General features: G+C 47.1%; 2 long non-coding RNA genes across 3 annotated transcripts; both read right to left on the bottom strand.

The window, feature by feature from the left end:
- Positions 1 to 4,797: 4,797 nt before the first annotated feature.
- LOC122231257 lies at positions 4,798 to 13,592 on the bottom strand. The gene is made up of 3 exons (XR_006208447.1): positions 9,732 to 13,592; positions 7,817 to 8,671; positions 4,798 to 7,236 (listed from the first exon to the last, which is right to left on the bottom strand). It is a non-coding gene; the product is annotated as an uncharacterized LOC122231257 (long non-coding RNA).
- Positions 13,593 to 17,596: 4,004 nt separating this feature from the next.
- Positions 17,597 to 19,688, bottom strand: LOC122231256. Of its 2 annotated transcripts, none has more exons than XR_006208446.1 (3): positions 19,567 to 19,620; positions 18,739 to 18,933; positions 17,597 to 18,129 (listed from the first exon to the last, which is right to left on the bottom strand). It is a non-coding gene; the product is annotated as an uncharacterized LOC122231256 (long non-coding RNA). The 2 variants fall into 2 exon arrangements; XR_006208445.1 differs by having other exon boundaries at positions 17,598 to 18,129; positions 19,611 to 19,688.
- Between the last annotated feature and the right edge of the window lie 1,341 nt (positions 19,689 to 21,029).

Below are 21,029 nucleotides of genomic sequence, written 5' to 3'. Positions count from 1 at the left end.
CCAAAAATAGTAATCAAGACTAAAAAAATTAATGCACTCCTTAAAAAAAAACAATACAGAATAATTAATGATGAACAAAATAGCAAAATTTAAAATAAAGTCAAGATCCAGCAGGATTGGGATTTGGGTGAGGCAAGCGAGGTTTCTGTGTTTATTTAAGACTGATATTTTGTTCATCAGGATTTTTTTGCATTAAGTTTGATTTTTAAAAATATGCATTAAATATACCTTGATCATCACATTTTTGGTGCTCCTGAAATTTGATGCTCCCTTAAATTTTCCTCTGGAAGCCAGTGCTTCACTCACCTCACCCTGGTCCCTGCCCTGCACAGGAAGGAGGATTGGGAACAACAATGTTTTCAAACTTCTCAATAGCAACATTGAAAGTTTAAAGACGGTGGAACCAGTGCCTTGAAAAATTCTGACTGGAAGTGTTTGTCTTCCTAGCATTTTATACAACTCAGACTATCAGTTAGATATGGGGGTGAAATAAAGACCTTTCTGGACATAGAGTGTCTGAAAATAACTTACCCTCCTGTGTACCTTCTCTTACAAAACTACTGAAGGATGTACTCAATTAAAACCAGGGAGCAAATAAAGAAGGTGTGGGGTGCAGAAATGGAGACCTCAGCACAGGAGACAGGAAGAAAGGGAATTCCTTGGGTAATGGCTAAAGGAATATTGGGAGGACAGCTTTGCCAGAGAGCAACCAAACCCGATCAGTAGGAAGTCAGAAGGCTCTAGGCGGGGAGGGAGTTTGTCCCTGGGGAAAATAAATGGGACTGACAAATTATCCAACAGGTTTGGTCGTGTGGAAAATTATACTGAGGGCATGGAAAGTTTTAGTCAATTGTTTTTAAAAAAAACAAACCTAAGTTGATGAAAACTGAGGTAGTGATTAACAGGAAAAACAAAAAAGAAAAGAAGCAGGGTCGTAGTCGACTACTTGACCGAGGAATAAAATCTAGATTCATGGTCATAATTGTGGAAATGTAGAATAAGAATTGAAAAAAAAAAAAAGAAAGAGATGTAAGTATTTGGGGAGGATTCGGGGAGGGGAAGAGGGAACGGAAGAAAAACTTCTTGTCTACTACATTAAGACGTCGATGGATGTTTAAGATGATGACTCAAGCTATCTAAGAATAGTGTTATTTACAAATGGAGTGGTAAAGAAGAAACAGCTTTCAAGAGAAGAAGGTGAGGAAGATGGGGTGGGGGGGGCTGCTAATTTACTTGTAAGTCTTTCTTACACTTATTTGGCTTTTCCAAAGATTTATAAGTAATACTTTGATTGAAACAAAACAATGTGGAAAAACAGGTTTGGTTCCTGTTATTTCTGTTATTCCTCTGTCTTTTTAGCCTCTTCCCTCTGGGAGCCGCTTGAGCATTAGAGCTTGTGTCTCCAGCACTGACATATAGCAGTGGCTTGGAAAGGATTCTTTTTTTTTTTTTTTTTTTTTTTCTAACTTTTTTTATTTATTTTTGGGACAGAGAGAGACAGAGCATGAACGGGGGAGGGGCAGAGAGAGAGGGAGACACAGAATCGGAAACAGGCTCCAGGCTCCGAGCCATCAGCCCAGAGCCTGACGCGGGGCTCGAACTCACGGACCGCGAGATCGTGACCTGGCTGAAGTCGGACGCTTAACCGACTGCGCCACCCAGGCGCCCCTTTTTTTAAAATTTTTTTTTCAACGTTTTTTATTTATTTTTGGGACAGAGAGAGACAGAGCATGAACGGGGGAGGGGTGGAAAGGATTCTTGAAGAGTAAGTGAATTAATTCTTTCAAATACATTGGTTAAGTTCAGAAGAATTAAAAAAAAAAAAGAAAAACGTTTGAAGAGGGTAAACTAGGGAAGCCACACTAACAGTGAGAAAGGTGTGTCTTTCATTGGCTGTCTCAGATGGTAATGACACATTTTTTTTTTCTTTCACTTCTGGGGGTGGGGTGGGGTTGGTCAAGGTCACAGGCTGGATGGGAACTGATTGGGATTTAGACACAGACCCATCGAGGTGCCTGTTTGGCTCAGTCAGTAGAATGCACGGCTCTTCAACTCAGGGTCATGAGTTGGAGCCCCACGCTGGATGTAGAGATTGCTTAAAAGTAAAAACAGTAGGGGGAGGGGGAATAGAGATAGATACATCTGGGCCCCAACACTATCTCCACCATTCGCTAGCTGTGAGTTTGAGGCAAGTTACTTCACCTCCCTGAACCTTGGTTTTCCCATCTGAACAGTGGGGAGAATAATGGAGACAAAAAATACTTGTTCTTAAGGATTAGGAAATATAGGCAAAGTGCCTAGCGCACAGTAGGTGCTGGCTGAATGGTGGTTGGTTTTCATAAGCTGCAGGATATTCAGGGACAGTGGCTTTTTCCTCGACCCCACTTCCTGAATTCCTGTCCTTACAGAACCTCCAGGAAACTCCAGCCATTGCGTTACATGCCCTGGACACTGGGCTGGGTGGACAGACCATGTATCAGCAGAGCGGTTCAGAGTATCTACGCGTTTTCAGGGACATCTGAGTCATTCCATTTTGAGATGGATTCAGTGGTTTTGTCTGATTTCTAAACAAAAATTATTTAGGTGGGAACAGATTCAAGTTGAGGTTTCCATGATTTTCACATGACCTTTAAATACCCTGGATTTGAAGTTTCGCTCTTTCCCTAATGAAATTCTGGATCATCTGGGAAGAAAGAAACTTAATTCGATGCTGTTGCCCTGCATGTGTCCTAGCTTCCCTCTTCGTTTCCTTGGCTCCAACAGTCTCTGGCCTCCCTCTTGGCTCCACCCACCCACTCAGCAGGCAGTGGGCCTCCATCCATCCCTCCCTTCCCTCCGTGGGAACTGCTGGCTCAGAAACCCCCAAGCTCCTCCCACTGGCCACAGTGAGAGAGCTTCCGCAAGTTCCTTCTATGTTTAACCCCCCCTTCTCCAAACATTCTCCTACCTGGGCTAGGAACAAGGAAGGAGTCCCCTTATTTACTTAGTAAGATATCTTTATCGTTACTCTTGATTCAGTGATCATTCCCTAACATCCAGTCCTGTCACTCTATGGCCTTTATTCTCGGGACTAATGATCACCTGTATGTATGTGGGTTGTTCCCTTAGCTCTCCCCTTTCCATTCCAGTCCCTCCCTGGAGTTCTACTCTTGAATCTCCAGTGGCCTCCTGGACATTTTCCCTGGGATGTCACCTCTAAGACAGACCCTCCCATCTGTCCCACCTTCTCACTTCCTTGTCTGAGTCAGAGGCTCTTGAAATCCTAGTGTCATTCTCTGCTTCTCTCTTCTTCATTCCTCCCTGCCAACTGCCCCCTTCAGTTTTACTTCTTAAGCCAGCCCTCTGATCTAATCAGGGAGGCCTCCACACTGTCCCCAAACATGTGGTCACTCCTCTGTAATGCGTATAATAATGCCTATAATAACATCTGGGAGGGCACACCAACACAGCTGCTTTTTTCTACAAGTCTTAATGGGCCAATTACATATTCCGTCGGAGCCCAAGGATGTCGCAAAGCATCTTGTCCCAATGACGAAGTTTACCAGTCCCCCAAACCGAGTCACAGACAGTGTGTGGCCTCATCGCTGTACAGAGGCTCTGTCCCTGAGGGACAAGCTCGTGGCCTCTTCTCGTCATTTACTGGAATAGAGATGTGTGCGTGTGCGTGTGTGTGTGTGTGTGTGTGTGTGAAGCGGTTCTGTGAGGTTTGATGTTCAGAGTTCAGCTCTGTCCTTAGTCCTGGCTCCACCCTGCAGGGGAGTGTTAGATCCTTAAGAATTTAAATTCTCCAAATTCTTAGAGCATGTCTAAGACAAATCAGTTATTCTCTCACTTTCTCTGATGCATTATTATGCTAACAAAGTCCCTGTCTTTTTACTTAATCTTGCCAAGGAGACTGTCTCCTCAAGAATGGGGAGGGGATGCATATCCTTCCCTGCTTCTCATCTCACATTCATCCCTACCCTACCTTCTTTTATGTGGGTCATCTCCTTGGGACGTCTATCTACTTCTGTTCCATTTACGTAGGTACAATCTACCTATTCTCCAAGGTAGGGAGGAGGTCCCAGTCACTTTTGTGTCATGGACCCCTTGGCGATCTGATGTAAACTATAGACTCAAAAAATATGATTTTAAATACATATATTCTCAAAAAATATGATTTTAAATACATAAAAAAGATTATGAAGGAAACGGATTGTGACGTGGTTATTAAAATATTAAAGCAACAAATTGTGATATAGCAATACTCTGATTCTTTGCTAACACATTAAATAACCACTATAATTTCAACACAGTGATGAACATAAGTGATACTTTGAGATGTCTGCAGTAGTAGATATGATAGGAAAATATCTGTTACATCTACTTCTGTGTTGCGTAGCCCATGTTTATAATGGAAGGCAATGCTAAGTTTCACTTAGAGATTAGTAAAAACAGAGATGTAATTTTTCCTTATCCAGGTTCCCAGGTCCCCAGAATTCTGACTGTGGATTCCATGAGTTCTTACTGTGAGCTCTTATTGTGGGCCCCAGCTGAGAACCTCAACTCCTTCTTCCCGTATGAAGGTCCCTTTGACTATCACACTTCTATTCGAGTTTTCCCTCATGCTGAACTCTTACAACATTCATTCATTTTTTTTAGAGTTTATTTATTTTGAAAGAGACAGAGAGCAGGGAGGAGCAGAAGGAGAGAGAGAGAGAGTGAGAGAGAGAACCCCAAACAGGCTCTGCAATGTCAGCACAGAGCCCGACTCCGGGTTCCATCCCACAAACTACGAGATCATGATCTGAGCTGAAATCAAGAGCAGACACTTAACCGACTGAGCCACCCAGGCGCCCCCAACCTGTAACATTCATTCATTTAACATTTTCCAAGATTCCTTATATTCATGTAAGTCATGGTACCTGGTGTTGGAGGCCCATAGAACAATAAGCAAGATCCAGCTTTATAATCAGTGGGCACAATGGACGTATTCCCATCCAAGTATAACCCTAAATGTAACATGAAAAGCATCACGAGAGAGCTTTAACCAAAAGTCTGCAGTATCCCAGCGGAGGCAGAGCTTAATAGTTCAGCTTGGCAAGGAGATGGGGAAGGAAATGTTACAAAAGGAAGGTGGCATTTGAGCTTGGCCCTGTAGAGAGAATAAAATATAAGCGATTTCCACATGGTTTAAGCAGATCTTGCTGGTATTTTTATTTTGTCTTTCCAGAAATAAATATGAGTCTCCAAGCAGGTAGGAACCATGTCTTATGTGTTTTTTTTTTTGTATATCCCAGAACCTACGACAAGAACTGAGCATGGCTACTCAATATAAGCTTGTTGATTAATTAATGGTGTTTCTTTTTAGTCTCCATATCAGTTAGTGACTGCTGTGTAACAAATTGCTCCAAACCCAATGGCTTTAAACAACAGTCTGTTCTTTCTTGTGGGTCTGCGGGCCGTTCTGCTAATCTGGGCCAGGACCAGCATGATTTTCAAGTTGTGCTTGCAACAAGTTTGCTGCTGTTTCATTAGCCAAAGCACATCTTAGGGCCAGAGTCGATGTGGAGGACACTACCCAGGGGTAAGGATACAGGGAGGCGTAGAAAGTCTTGGCCATTAACATAATCAATCTACCATAGTTTTCACAATTAAACAATCAGTGTCAAATTCTTTGTGGACTGGGACAGATCTAAATCAATATATAAATGCATAAATAAATTAAAGTGTAGAGTGGCAGTTTATAAATTCAACTGGTGATGTGGTCTCTCCCATGGCTACATCCTAAGTGTTTGAAGAATGTTATCCACAGAGACTGGCTGGGCCGTCCTTTTATTATTATTTTTTAACTGGGATGCAAACCCACTGAGTTGTCCTTTCATGTTGGATGTTCCATCAGTTAAGCATCCCACACAATTTTTCACAGAGATGTTTTCTTTCCCCCTGAGGACATCTGCAACAATCCAGAACACTCTTTCCTTGGTACTTGACTCTGAGTTGCTATAAATATCAGACGTTCCGTCAGCAGCTCAGGGTCACAGCTCAGGTTTCCTGAACCAATATCACTTGCCCCTCTGCCTTGAGTTGTGTTTGTAGAGGCAGAGGCCAGGTAGGCAAACTGAAGTGGAAAATACAGATCAGAAAACCGAAGTGGAAAATACAGATCAGAAAACGTGCTCTCTGAATAACTGAGGCAAAAGTGTGTGTGTGTGTGTGTGTATGTGTGTGTGTGTGTGTGTGTACAGGTTTATGCATACAATTGCTTTTAATTCTCCAGGCTTTAATGCAGGTGACAGCCCAATTTGAAAAAATATAAGGGCAGTGTGGAACATATAAAACATGGTGTGTGTGTGGGGGGCGGGGGGGTCGGGGTGTTGCACATACCTGAGTGTGAATCATCTCACCATTTATGGGCTATGAAGCCTCTGGCAGGTGGGTTCGGTCTCTGGGCTCCAAATTTCCCTTATCTGTAAAATGGAATCCTTCATATTCCAACCTCGAAGTCTGTGGTGAAGATGACACGAGCCGCCATGCTTATGAGCATTCAATGAAATGTCGATGTCGTTTCTTACAGATTAAAAAAACCCTGAACTCGGTTACCAATAGCAGGAATATGGTTCTTGGTTAGTTTGGGAGAGAGCACGTTGGAGGGCTGCATTCGAATCCCAGCCTCATCACCAACTAGAGGGCCACACAAGCCTTGGTCTCCTCATTCGTTGAACAGAGCAATTAATACCATCCCACACGGGATCCACAGCCTTGTTTTAGCAAGCAAATGGCATATTGTACGGGGAGCTCTTTTGCAGAAGTAATTTGAAATCTCCTTGAATACATCTGAAGAGATGATGCAGTTATGGGTCCCTCCCACATGGGATTTTATGGAGCGCCTACTCTGTGCCCAGCACTCGGCATTGCCCCTGTCGTTAGTGGTGATGCAGAGGAGAAATTGAAATTACAAGCGTGTTTCCTTCCAGATGTTGTTGCTACAGGCTCAAGGTGCTCTTTTAACTGGGACATCAGGCTTTCTTGAAATAGGCAAGAATTCTAGAAACATGACATTGTGCCTGATTCATCGCTTAAACTTGTCGCTGACTCATTCTCTCCTTGATAGTTTCTTCAACAGTAACTTTAATTACATCATTTACTTATTGTTTTCTTTTTTTCCCTTGATTTATTCCCTTCTTCACAATTCTTGTTTGTTGTCTCAGTGATTGGGCTGTCTCACCTCTGAGACTTGTGTAAACCCTTTGGATCCTGGAAATAGAAACCGAGTTTTTCACGTACCTCTCATAATGTGTACATGCACCCCCAGGCTGGTATACATGATATACATCAGGAGAAAGAATACTTTTGACTTTGTTAGTATTTCATAGAAATTATCTTACTGAATTCTCTGAGCCATCCCACCAAGTGGATATAACCCCATTAAAAAACTGCAGGAACAGGGGTGCCTGGGTGGCTCAATCAGTTGAGCGTCTGACTCGATTTCGGGGTTGTGAGCTCAAGCCCCATGTTAGGTGTAGAGATTACTTAAAAATAAAATATTGGGGTGCATGGGTGGCTCAGTTGGCTAAGTGTCCGACTCTTGATTTTGGCACAGGTCATGATCCCACAGTTCTCAAGTTCGAGCCCTGTGTCAGGCTCTGTGCTGACAAGTGAGGAGCCTGCTTGGGATTCTCTGTCTCCCTCTCTCTCTGCCCCTCTCCTGCTCTCTGTCTCTCTCAAAATAAATAAATAAACATTTTTAAAAAATGCAGGAACAGAGGCTCTAAGAGGGGGCTCTAACTTGCCCAAGGTTAGTGGATAGATTGCAGAAGTGGTCACAAATCTTTACCTTTCCCTGCACCCCACCTTTTGCCACGTCATCTGCAATGTTCATCTTCTCTGACTCTGGGCTTGGCAATGTACCTTGCTCAGGCCCATGGGATAAAGGCAAATGTGATGTAAGAAAAAGCTTGAAAAGTAGTTGTGCCATCAGTCTGGTTTGCTTGCTTTCTTGTACTCTGCCACTGCCATGGGGACATGCCTGGGCTGGCCTAATGGAGAATGAGCGACATGTGGAGTGGAGCTGAGTGGCCCCAACTGTCCCAGCTGAGACAGCCTCCATCACTCAAAGGCCAACCAAAGTGTAGGCATGTTAGTGAGCCTTGCCATAATCAGCAGAACCACTTAGCTAACCATCCCAGATGGGTAAGCAATACGTGCTTATTATCGTATACCGCTGAGGTTTCATGATTATTTGTTTCATGATGTTATTGTAGCAATATATAACTAATCGAATAGGTATACAGGAAAGAGCAGATCCTAGGAATTGGGCAGGCCTAGGTTTGAATTCCAGCTCTGCAATTTGGCATGCATTTCTTTTTGAGACTAAATTTTCTGATCCTTAAAATGAGGTATTAGTCCTGCCCTCATAGGGTTACTGGAAGATTAAACACGAGATTAAACACAAGATTAAACTGGAAGATTAAACACAAGATTAAAATAAATAAAGCCCTTGGAACACTGTGGATCGTAGTTGGTGTCCAAAAAATGGTGGCTTCTCACAGTGATGCTCCCAATCACCTCTGGGGCTCTGGTGCTCAGATCAAGGACTGTCCAAATGTGAAGCCGGAAATTTCACATCAACTCAAAGGTAAAACGAAGGCCAGATGGCTTGGTGCTTTGCTGACAATGACGTGCATCTTCCCTGAATCCTCCATTGCAGTATATTGAGCATCACAGGATGTAAAAAAAAAAAAAATTACTTAAATTGAGGGCACTGAAAATGAAAGGCCAATCTAACATTTTCCTTTGGGCCTGTGGGTTAGCCAAACAGAGGGTAGTGAGATGGGAAAGGGGTGTTGCTTTTGCCCTGGGGATGGGTTTGGTTCAGATCAACTCAAAGCACTAGTGGGTGCAGAGGCCCACCTGGTAAAGTTTGCCCTGATGCTCGCTCATGCCCTCCCACCTGTGCACGCAGTTTTGATGACAGATCATTCTAGAAATGTGAATATTTCCCTAGGAGGTTTTGCTTTGTCGCTTGGCCTTCTTTTCTGAGCCCTTTCCCTTCCTTTGAAGCCATTGTCTAACTGACATGACAAATGTACTCAGCTAAGCTCATGGCTAATTATCTCAAGGGGGAAGGAAAAATAAAACCAACCCAAGGTTGAAATTCAGGGCCATTAACTCTGTAAACTCTTAGAAGTTGTGAGATGCTCATTGAAAATTAAAAAAAAAAAATCATACACATTCAAGGAATAATTTTTTTCCTAAACAGAATTAACTTGGGACATTTTCTATAAAATCCAACTCTTTTCCTCTCTCCCTCTTCACTCCTGCCCTGGATAGCTCACTTCTCTTTTTTTTTTTTTTTTTTTTTTAATTTATTTTTGGGACAGAGAGAGACAGAGCATGAACGGGGGAGGGGCAGAGAGAGAGGGAGACACAGAATCGGAAACAGGCTCCAGGCTCTGAGCCATCAGCCCAGAGCCCGACGCGGGGCTCGAACTCACGGACCGCGAGATCGTGACCTGGCTGAAGTCACACGCTTAACCGACTGCGCCACCCAGGCGCCCCAGCTCACTTCTCTTTATCTTCTCTGGTGGTGGCGATAGGGTGGCCACAGTTAAACGCACCGGGCTCTGCCTCATTGTGCGACCTTGGATACATCACATGGAATCTCTGAGCTCTAGTAAAATGACAGTTCTGTAAGATTTATTTACAAATATATTTTTAGAAGCATAAAATAAGAATTTGTTATTTCTTACAGTTCCACAGGTTGACTGGGCTCATCTGGGAGATTCTTTCTTGGGATTTCTCAAGTGGTTGCATCAGGTAGTGGTTAGAGCTGGAGTCACCTGCAGGCTCCATGGGGCTGGATGTCCAAGATGGCGCACTCTCAGGGCTCGCAGCTGATGCTATGAGCTGGGAACTCGGTTGGCCCTGGCAAATGGAGTACCTCGACCTGGCTTCTCCACGTGGTTTGGGCTTCTCATGGTGTGATGTCTGAGTTCTGAGAGGGAACATTCTGAGATCAGGTGTTCCAAGACACCCCACGGGGAAGCTGCAAGGCTCCTTAGGATTTAGACTTGGAAGTACCAAGATATCACTTTTGCTGCACGATTTTGTCTTTGGATGCTAGAATTTGATGACTTCATGACCTGGATCCTCTGTCTTCTGCTACTGAATCAGATAGTAGTTCATGATGCCGAGCAGAGAGCCAGCTGGGCCTGGGCACAGAGGGGGCTGTGTCTCATGCTAAAGGTGTACGAATATAATGGCAGCATCGTTCCAATTATCTGGGAAGGGAGCTCAGGGTAGATTGTCATCTACCAGCGCCTGCTGCATTCTTTCTGTGCCCACCCCCGGGTTCTGAATCTCTGCCCCTCACTCCACCTTGCCACTCCCCTCCCCTCCCCCACCCCGCTGGGTACAATTACAATGTTAGGCATGTGATAGGCACATAAGGGTGAGAAAGAGAAGATACAGTTCCTGCTTGTTATCTAGATGAGAAGACAAACTACGGAGGGAAAAGATTGCTAAGCAGACAGTGAGCGCTGGAAGCCAAATCAGTGTCAAAGTTAGCATGTGCTAACGGTGTGTGGGGGAAGGAGAAATGGGAGATGAAGGAGGGAAGGCTTCCTGGAGACAGGAACACAGCAGCTCAGGAAGATAAAGGAACTTTACTAAGGGTGCACAGCTTGCTAGCGACCCAGTCAGGATTTGAACCCAGGACTACCTGCTTTCTCAGCCCAGTCCCTTTTCCACCACAGCAACTGTGAGCTAACTTCAGCTGCTTCCGCTGGGTTTCCCAGTGCCCTCCCCTGCTTCTCTGAGGCTCCTGGCAGACTAAGGGTGTTGCTTTTCTGCACCATTTATTGTAATGACTTCAATTAAACCATCTTGTGCTGGATCAGTGAGCAGCTCTAGGGAATCGATGAGCAAGGCTGGCTACCAGAAAAGCACAGTCTCCTCCCCTTGTCCCTGCCAATCCCAGGGCTGTGCTCCTGTCCCCACACCTGGGGAGGACTCAAGAGAGGAAAACGGGGGCCAGGGGGCAGGCACAAAGAGACAAGGAAGCAGGTGTCTATTACCTTCTGGACATGGAGGGTGCATGGCCGGCCCTTGGGTGCTCATCCTCCCTGGTGCTGCCTGCTGCCTTCCTCTGGTTAATTTGGATTTGTGGCAGCAGCTCCAGGATGATGGGCTGTCCTCACTTGGCTGTCTTCAGTGCAGGCCCAGTCGGCAACGAACCCAGACCCCAAAGGAGAGGGGCCTTTTCCTCACTGGCTACCTGACCTTGGCCAAGTTGCCTCCTCTCTCTGTTCTTGTGGGAAGAACAGTAGGGTGGAAACTGAGACCGATCAGGCTGTTATTCTCTGTCCCTTCTGATGTAGGGTCTCCCCTTCTTTGACCTGCTCTGTGCCCCAGGAGGCTGACCCCTGTGAAACAAATCAATGGGCGCCCTTGCCAGTTGGCTCCAGTCTGGTCTGGCCACTGGTAGAGGAGATTGGAGGGTGGGAAGGGAGAGGGGAGCTCTTTGCAGCCTCAGGAGTCTCTAGCACCCCTTCCTGGGTTCTTTCATCCTGCCCATCTCTCTGTAAGTAGTCCCTCCTCACTAAAGTCTCTTCAGGTGACCCATTTGAGTTAGGATCTGTTTCCTGCAGGGATGCTGACGCAGCCTCTCAAGGCCCCTTCCAACTCCAAAATCTGATGGGCTCGTGAGGGGGAAGATGCTAGGATCTGGCTGACTCTCAGGGCCCCTCAACGTGGGTTCTCCTGTGATGGGGGTGGGGGTGGGGCGCCCAGGCTGAGGCATCCCAGCTCCTCCAAAGCTTTTCCTTCTCTTCCTCCAGTCTCAGCAACCAGGGCCTCAGCTCAGATCCCCATCATATGCTTCTCATCTTCATGCAGCTTCATTGCAGTGTAAGCTATGTGCACTGCCCTGCACCCACTGGGGGCAGTTAGATGGGTGCCCATCCTTGTGGCTCAGGTCTGTCTCCAGCTGGCCTCCAGCCTTCATTCTCATGCCTGTGAAATCACAATCCTCGGGTCACATATGTCACTCACGGCTCATGAGCCTTGACTGGCACTTCTGTGCCTTGAGGCCAAGCCCAACCTCCTTTGAGTAACATACGAGGCCTTCATGACCCGGATTGGAATGCTCCAGGCTCGGCCACCACCACTTCCCATGGATGTTCTGGCCACAGGGAACTTCTTGAGTCACTCCTGCCAAGCTCTCTGCTTTTGCACGAGCTGTTCCCAGACCCGAAGCACCCTGCATCCTTACATCGTTGGTCCTCAGTGTCCCTCTGTGCCTCACAAATCCTCTTTGCTCTCGAGCATCCAACTGAAGCATGGTCGTCCCCCGCCCCGCCACGATGGCCAGTGTGAGCAGGGCCCCATCCCTGTGCTTCTAGCCCATTGAGGGTGTTTCTGCTATTACACTTATCCTGAACCATAAATGGTGTCTGTCTCTCTTATTAGAGTGTGATCAGAGTCTGCCCGTCATATCTGCACCCCCAGCTACTAATTCCCTACGTGGTACATCATCCATCATTCATTCATCCACTCAACACATGTTGAGTGCCTGCTATAAGCCAAACACTCCTCTGGCATGGGGGTTAGGGAGTGTACAAGACAGGTGTTCTGGTCATTGAGCTATTGCCCCCCAGCTCCAAATCTACCTGTTACACTCTGCTGTGTGACACTGGGTGGGGACCCTATGAACCGTTTCTCCTTTGTCGCGGGGCTTCCTTTTTCTGCCAGCAGTGGCACTAGAGGGAGGCGGAAGGCAGGAGGCGGAAGTAGGGACCTGCCCCATCCTCGTTTGGCAGCTGGATCCCATCAGGATTGCCCTCGCATTGGCCCTTTGTCCTGGTGGCAGCAGCTGGTCGGTGCCTTGCTAGAGGGGCGGGGCCTCGACTCTGCAGGCTCCTCCTCCGAGCTCCTGGAATCCCATAATCCCACCGTTTCTTGTGGTTGCTACCTCCTCAGTGCTCCCTTTACATTTTCTCTCCTTCTTATAGGTCTTTAACTGATGTCTTTTGGTGAATTATCACCATTGAAGTATCTAGCACAATTCCTGTTTCCTTAACTGGACCCTGATTGATGCAGTGGGGAAGATCCCTGGTCTGTAGGCCTCAAACCAAGTTGGGGAAGGCAGAGAACAAACCGGTGAAAGGGCAAATGGTAAAAGGTATTGTGATGAAAAAGAAGGCAGGGCAATGCAGGGAGCCTGGGCTGTTTTCGATTGGGTAGCCAGGGAAGGGCTCTCCAAGGTGACACATAAACAGAGAGAGAAAGGCTAAGTTTCCCACCCACGCAAACAGCCGGGGAGGAACATTTCAGGGAAAGGTACCAGCCAGTGCAAAGGCCTTGTGGAGGGAGGGAGGGGTGCTGTAGACCATGAGGTCAAGGCAGGGGCTAGAGCGTGTGGACCTTCTTAGCCACCGGACTTTTTTTTTTGTTTTTAATTCTGAATGTATCGGGGGTGCCTGGATGGCTCAGGTGGTTGATGAGGTCAAGGCAGGGGCTAGAGCGTGTGGACCTTCTTAGCCACCGGACTTTTTTTTTTGTTTTTAATTCTGAATGTATCGGGGGTGCCTGGATGGCTCAGGTGGTTGAGCTTCCGACTTCGGCTCAGGTCATGATCTTGCCGTTTGCGAGTTTGAGCCCCACATCAGGCTCTGTGTTGTCAGTGCAGAGCCCCCTTCAGATCCATTGTCTCCCTGTCTGCCCCTCCCCAGCTTGCATGTGCCCCTCCCCCCATAAACATTAAAAAAAAGTAAATTCTGAATGTGTTGGAAAGCCTTTGGAGGGAAAACATGGGAAATGACAAGATCTGACTTACATTTTTAAAAAAATGTTTATTTTGGGAGAGAGAGAGAGAGAGAGCACATGAGTGGGGAGAGGGGAAGAGAGAGAGAGAGAATCCCAAACAGGCTCTGCACTGTCAGCACAGAGCCGGATGGGGGGCTTGATCTCACAAACCACGAGATCATGACCTGAACTGGAATTAAGAGGTGGACGCTTAGCTGACTGAGCCACCCAGGTGCCCCAGATCTGACTTACATTTTAAAAAGGTCTCTATGTCTGTTGAAGAGGGGACAGTCTGCAGGGTGCAAGCACAGAAGCTCTTGTTCTCCCAGAGCAGGAGACAGGCGCCTCCCAAGGACGAGGGCACTGATACCGAGAGAGCTCACAAGACTTTTCCTCAGTTGCAAGTTTTCGCACTTTGGGCTCCTAGATAGTTTTCCTTTGTGGCTACCCATTCTCTAAGTAAGGTGGACTGATGGAGCTCCAGGAAGAGCATCTCAGCCTTACCTGGGAAGAGGGCAACACTTCCTGGGGAGCCAAACACATGCTCTTAACCGTGTTCCTGCTTTGTGGAAAACCCCGTGGCACCGCCTCGTGGATCGTCCAGGCTGTGCTTTCCTGGTCAGTTGTAATAAAGGATGGGGGCGCCTAAAAAAAGAACAAGGCTCCGGAGGGACTTCTGTAGACGCAGGCATGAGTGAGGAAGTCCTAAGGGTTACATTCTTCTCCTTTCTTCTCCCGGTCTGTGCAACAGGTCCTTTTGACTCTCCCTCAAACCATTTCCTGACTCTGGTCACTTTTCTCCAGGGCCACCAGGAAGCACACCTTCAGGAAACACCATTTCTGTTCTAGTCCAAAGGGCACCATCCACCTGGACCAGAATGTGAGGTGCCCTTTGGAGTTGCACAGAGGTCCCGCCTCTTTCCACCTGCACTGCTGTCACCCTGGCCCGGCCGCCACCCTCTCACTGTATTTCTGCAGCTGAGACCTAGGCCTTATGCAAGGGAAGGCCCAGGCCAGGAGGGGCCTCACAGCAAGAGTGAAGGATGCCTGTGAGGTTTGGGGATTTACCTTAAACAGGCAGTAGGGGCATTCCGGGTAGAAGGGGGGGGAGGTCCCTTTCTAAGTAGGGGTGGGAGTAAGAGAAAAAGATTTCTATATGCTTCAGGCAATAGGTCTGTGCTTTATTGAAACAATCCTTCCTCCTGTGAATAATATAATCTGACATTTAGGGGGATGGGAGGAAATGGCTGGATGGGTCCCCGGAGCGCTGCTGACGTGATTTCAGCCGTTAGCGTTTTTTCTCCACAGCTTGGACAAAAGAGGAGGGTGGAAGACTGGATGCCACTGAGAAGCCCTTCCATGCCCAGGAGCTGGCGCGGCATGAACTTTGGGAGGCCCCAGAGCCTCTGACCCCCCTTCTAAACCAGCACCGTATTCTGATTGGCTGTCTCTGCGTGCCTCGGTTTATTCTTCTTACTGATCAACCACCTCCTTCCACCGTGTCAGATCTCTGTTCCTACTGGGCCAGTCCCCCCACCTGCCACAGGGTCACCCGGGATGGCCTGGGTTCTGCAAGGCCTCGACGGCTTGCCTCTTGCCACCATCAGATTCTTCCTCATTAAACAAATGAATCACAATCCTAATTAATTTGAGCAACAGAATTTATGTAACTACTCCCAGCAGGATGTCTGCTCTCAGTCGGTAGCAAGATTAATTCCTCTCTCTGGGAAATTCCAGCCGTGCTGGTCAATAAAGCTTTAATGATGACTGAAATCTCCCATCTGTCTCTGCTCAGGGCAGGTAACCCCTGCTAACCAGACACCCAGTGGGCTTGAGGCAGTATCCCAGACACTGAGAAGGCAAGGACAAGAACTGCCCGGCCTAGATGGGTCCTGAGCCATGTAGAGCTCACAGTAGGTGTTCAGTTAAGGATGGGGGACTGCCCATTCCAGGGATGTTCTGAATCTCTTAAAGCCCACAGGAGGTGTTCGATTCCTATTTATGGAATGAACGAAAGAGACTGTGTGTTGCTCAGGTCCTTCGTGAAACAGCCTCAAGCTCCTGAATTGCAACCAAGCCCCTCTCTAGCTCTTTCCACCATGTACTCCCATTACTCCCCATGACCATACCCACGTCAGTCTTTTTCACTATTTCGAACTTTCTGGACTCAGAGACTTGGCTCTTGATGCTCCCTGCCCTTGAACTGTGCCAACCCTTTCTCTCCAAAACAGGCCCCACACTGGCTGCATGGGAGGGAAGGGTAGTGAAGTGGAAAGTCTTCCGGAATTAGTTCTAATTCTGGCTCTGCCACTTACTCCTTGTACTTCACCTCTCTGTTCTTAACCTCTCCCTCCTATGTGAACCACATGAGGTACTTAGGAAGATTAAGTAAGAAAACAGTGCAAATGTATCGCCTGGTACTTGGCTCATTTAATGTCAGGCACTGGTGACACAGCAGCACTCAAGACAAGATTCCTGCTCCCAAGGAATTTAATTTCTTGGAGACAATAAGCAATAAAACAAATATGTAAGTTTAATTAGGTGCTCAGAGAAAATAAAAGAGAAAAAATGTTATGGAAAGTGACTGAGGGGACCTCTCTGAGGGGATGCCATTTTTGTGGAGACCCAAAAGCCAGCAGGAAACAAAACATGAAGATCTAGGGGCACAGTGTTCCAGAAACAGGGAAAAGCAATGGCAAAGGCTCTGGAGGTACAAGTGACCTTTGTTTGATTAATGGGCTGAGGTTCTGGAGGATTGAAGAACTTGCCCAGTTACCCAGCTGGGAGGTGCCAGGGTTGGGATCTGAACCCGCGTCTTTGGGCTTTAAGCATGGAGTGTTTATCACTGCGGCACAGAGAAAGGGTAAAAGAAAGGAAGAGTGAAGGGGGATGAGATAAGTTAGAATGCCTCTTGTCTTGTCCTCCATCAGATCTAAATCTGTGTCTTCCTGCGAACCTGCAGGATTGTAGGATCCTGGCTCCCATTAGGAACTTCCGCCCCCACTGGCCCAAGGTGTCATGGCGGGGACCACCAGCCTTATCGGCTTCCTCAATGGCTCAGTGCCAATCCTTTCTTCATTTACGATCGAGCAGAGCCAACTACTTTTGCGTTTTTTTTTTCCTGATTATAATACATGTTCATTGTAGAAAACAAGAAAGGTATAACAAAGTAAAAATCAGCCATAATTTCCACCTTTTCAGGAATTTTTGTTATTTATCCTTGTGATCAGTTCTATGCACACAGATGCTTTATATAAGATTATGAACATAGTGCACATACAGTTTCAGAATTCCCTTTTTCCTCTTGTCATGAAAAAATGTTTTCTTTTTTTTTTGTTTGTTTGTTTTTGAAAAAGAGACAGCATGAGCAGGAAGCAGGGGCAGAGAGAGAGGGGGACAGAGGATCAGAAGCAGACTCTGCCCTGACAGCAGAGCTTGAACTCACCAACTGTGAGATCATGACCTGAGAAGAAGTTGGACACTCAACTGACTGAACCACCCAGGCACTCTGAAAAAAATGTTTTCAAATGCGCTTTTTAACAGCTGCTTAATAGTTGACTATAAGGACCAACTGAAATGTAACTATGTTAGGGTTTTTACTATTACAAGTAACACAATGATCCTTCTTACCTGTCAATCTTTGTTACGTGATGTCCTACAAAGCAGGGGATATGTCCCCCTACTCGAGTGCTGTGTCCTGTGCTCAGCGAAACCGTCTTCTGTTAGGGGAGCAGGGGCCTCTGCCCATGAGCGTGTAGCACAGTTCATGGTTGCTCTCTACTGAGAAATTGACACAGTCATGCTTTCCCCAACTTTCCCTTCACTCTCGACCTGTCCCTATCATTTCGGTCCCAGGAAGGATATGATGGGGGAAGAGGAGGAGAAGGAGGGGAAAATGCAATTTAATGGTATATTTTGAAACAATAAATACTGAAATGGTATTTAGACACAAGAATTCTATTTAACAATATTTTTATTGAGTAATCAACTGGCAGGAAGGTGAGGCCGACAGGGTCAGGGCCTGGCCTCAGTATGCCAGAGTCTAAAGGTGACCATGTTTTGCTTCTGTATGGGCCTGCCACGTGGTGGGCATGGGAGAAAGGAGTTCAGGGTTCTAATCCTTGGGGATATTGGGTTAGAGTGTGGGGCATCCATCTGTGGTAGGTCTGGAGGACACATCTGAAACCAAGGTGGTGCCTAAGAGAGCATCTGAAGACCCAGGTTGTGGGGCAACTTTCACTCCCACTAGGGTAGGGGGGTCTGCCTCCTAAGACAGATGCTCAAGTTAAGGCTCCTTCTTTGGATTACCACCATCCCCACATCTTCTCCAGGTTCCTGTTTAGCCTCAGAAAACAAAAGGGGGAAAAAAGATCAAGCCAGAAAGAAAGACACAAGAGAAGAGACAGTAAGGATAACAGAGTAAAAACAAGAAAAATGAGACAGAGGGAAAATGAGACACCCTCTGTGGGGAGACCGATGGTTTGACAAGTAGAACCCTTTTTGGTAGAAGCTTAAGCAGCAAGAGTTACTTTCGGTCTGGACAAACTTATTACACCTCCATAGCTAACAATTTCTAACTCACAAGGGCCAATGTCAAGTACTCACACCCTGTGGGGCAGAGCAATGACGGCCAACTGTACTCACTAGAGACTATCACCCTAAACTGACTGGGGTGCCCGCCCTCTTGCTGAAAAGCAATTTCTCAAACTTTCTGGAAGCCAACTGCTTCTCAGTGGAGCAGACAATGGAGAGCCCATGCCAGGGAACAGCGCTTCCTGAAACATGCCTTAAGACCTCCTGAGTTTCTAGGGGAGGGAGTGAAAGGTGGAAAGCGGAGTGGATTAGAGTCAGCAGGTGGGAGGAGGGAAAGGCTGGACAGAAGGATCTGGGGACAAGAAGAGGAGTGAGGAGGCTGGCTGAAGGAGGAGTTCCACTTTCCATACCCACACTCACCTCCTGCCTTCCCTCCCCAGGCTGCAAGAAATGGCTTCTGGCATCCACTGGAAAAGCCCAACGGTCATTGTCAGCTTCTGTAGGTGGTGTTAGTTGAGAAAAGATGGCAAATGCAGGGAACTCACTCTTATTGTGGGTACAGATGCTTGTTCGATATGGCCAGTGGGAACTTTTCAAAAGGACCGATTATGGGAACTGCAGGAAAGAGACAAAACAACCCATACACGGGGTCCGGGTTAGGGGAGATGCTTCAATCTCCTTTAGATTCACCCCCAACCCTGCTTGAGTAGACGCTAGACAAAAATACGTCCTTTCTTTTGAGTCCACACTCAGAGAACCTTATAGTAAGCAACTGCCACGGACCCTGATTCACCACCCCGCCCCCCTCCCCCCCCCCACTTCCTGTGCCAGGGCCGAAAAGTATCCCTAGCCTGGAGGGCATCCCTCCTTCATTCCTTTTGAGTAGTCCCTTGGCTCTGGATCGTGGAAGTGCTTCTTCACCTCTGACCCACTGCCTTCCCTCATGTTCAATTAACTGGACTGTGGTTAGTTAGGACAGGCTCTCTTCCTTTCTTGAGGCAATTTGCCTTCCAACACATAAAAAAGAAAAAAGGATTTGAGAGATCATGGAGAACCAACCAACTCTTTGTTTGAAAGCAGCTGAGGACCAGGACCACGGGGTGACTGACCCTAGGTCACACCAAGAGGCAATGCCAGGGGTGGGGCAGAATCTAGCCAGTGCAGCCTCTCTAATACTATCACTATTACTAAACCCCAGCATTCAGTTGAGGCTAAGCTTGTTTCCCTTCTTCTTCCAAGGGCCCGAACCTGCATGTAGGTCTAGGCAGACTTGACTGCCCCCTCCCCACTACCTGCTTGCTCACGTTCCACAGCTCCCAGCAGCCAGGGCAGCACGTGAAAGGAACAGGGAGATCTCCATAGGCTCTAACAGCCAGGGAAACCACTCACCTGCCCTCCAATCTGTTTCCTGTGAGGCAGTGCTGCTCATTGGCCCAGCAGAAGTGATTGACAGATCAGTAGTCCAATGAATGATGAGTCTGGGTAGGGCCGGTGGCAGTTACCCGCCAGTTCCCTCATCTGGAAACTGTACGGGAACGGTTGCTGCAATATCCGTTAAGCCATTTTTCATGCTCAAAATCCAGCGTCGTTTTAGTAGAGTGAGAGGCAATTTTCTCCCTCAAAAGAAGGAATGTATTTGGGGGTCTAAAAATCCAAAATGAATCTTCCAAAAGAATGTGGTTTTGCCATAGCGAATGAGTCACTTTAGTAAAGGGGGACTTGATTAGTTAACAAATTGGTGGGAAAATGAGCGGGTCAGAGGGAGGAATGGTGGCTGGGAGTGAGGACACTGGTAGCCCTCAGAAAGCCGGGGTTTAAGGTGTCTTTTGCAGCTTTTGTAGAATGTGAAAAGCTGAGGCTATTCCTGTGGCCTGGATAGGTTCTGGGACCTAGGTGAAATGATGGGGTCACTGCTGGGGACCCTAAAGGCCCAGGGGATAGGGACCAGGCTGGCAGGCACATGAGGCTGTACTGTTACTGCACATGGAAATGGTCTCTCTGCAAAGGCTTGGAAGTAAGAGTTGGCTTGGATGGTAAAATGGAGGCCTGGACTGTGAAATGACTCCTTAGAGTATGTAGGGTTGGTTGGAGCTCAGGATGGAATGGCCCATCCTCTAAAGGTACAACCACAGAAGAGTGGAAGAGTGGCAGTGGGTCACCACGTAGCCTTTTAGAAGAGGGGGAGTCAGAGGTGAAGAGAGAGACAGGGAGTTAAAAGAGATGGAAAATGTGGCAAAATAAAAGAGAGTCTGTGGAAGGGATTTATAGCTGACATCCCAGAAACGCCGAGCAAATACATGCTTGCCATATAGTTGTCCCTCAGTAAGTGCTAGCTATTATTATTGCCCCTCTTGGAAGGCCGAGCGAGAGGCTGCTTGAGTCCAGTAGTTCACATGGAATCGGAACTGAGAGAAGGAAAAGGGAGCCAGGAAAATAGGCCATTCCAGCTACTTTCTCTGGCTCCCCTGTAATTATGAGAATTGCACAAGCTACCCCTCCACTGGGGGATGAGAAGGGAGGATTGAACTAAAGAATAAGGGTGTTGGTAAGTGCTGGAGCTGGGAGCCCAAAGGATGGGCTGTAGGAGTGAGGAGAGATTATCCTTCCCCAATCGATCTTAAATAAGGCCTGATAGAAGTGAGGTCTGAGAGAGGGACATGCAGGTGAGAAGGAGAATGGGAAGTAGTATGGGCAGGCACTGGGTGAGATGA

The sequence above is a fragment of the Panthera tigris genome, chromosome D1 (assembly GCF_018350195.1).
Source record: "Panthera tigris isolate Pti1 chromosome D1, P.tigris_Pti1_mat1.1, whole genome shotgun sequence".
Taxonomy (NCBI): Eukaryota; Metazoa; Chordata; class Mammalia; order Carnivora; family Felidae; genus Panthera; species Panthera tigris.
The sequence above is the reverse complement of the archived record's forward strand: the minus strand, read 5'-3'. Positions and strand labels throughout refer to the sequence as shown.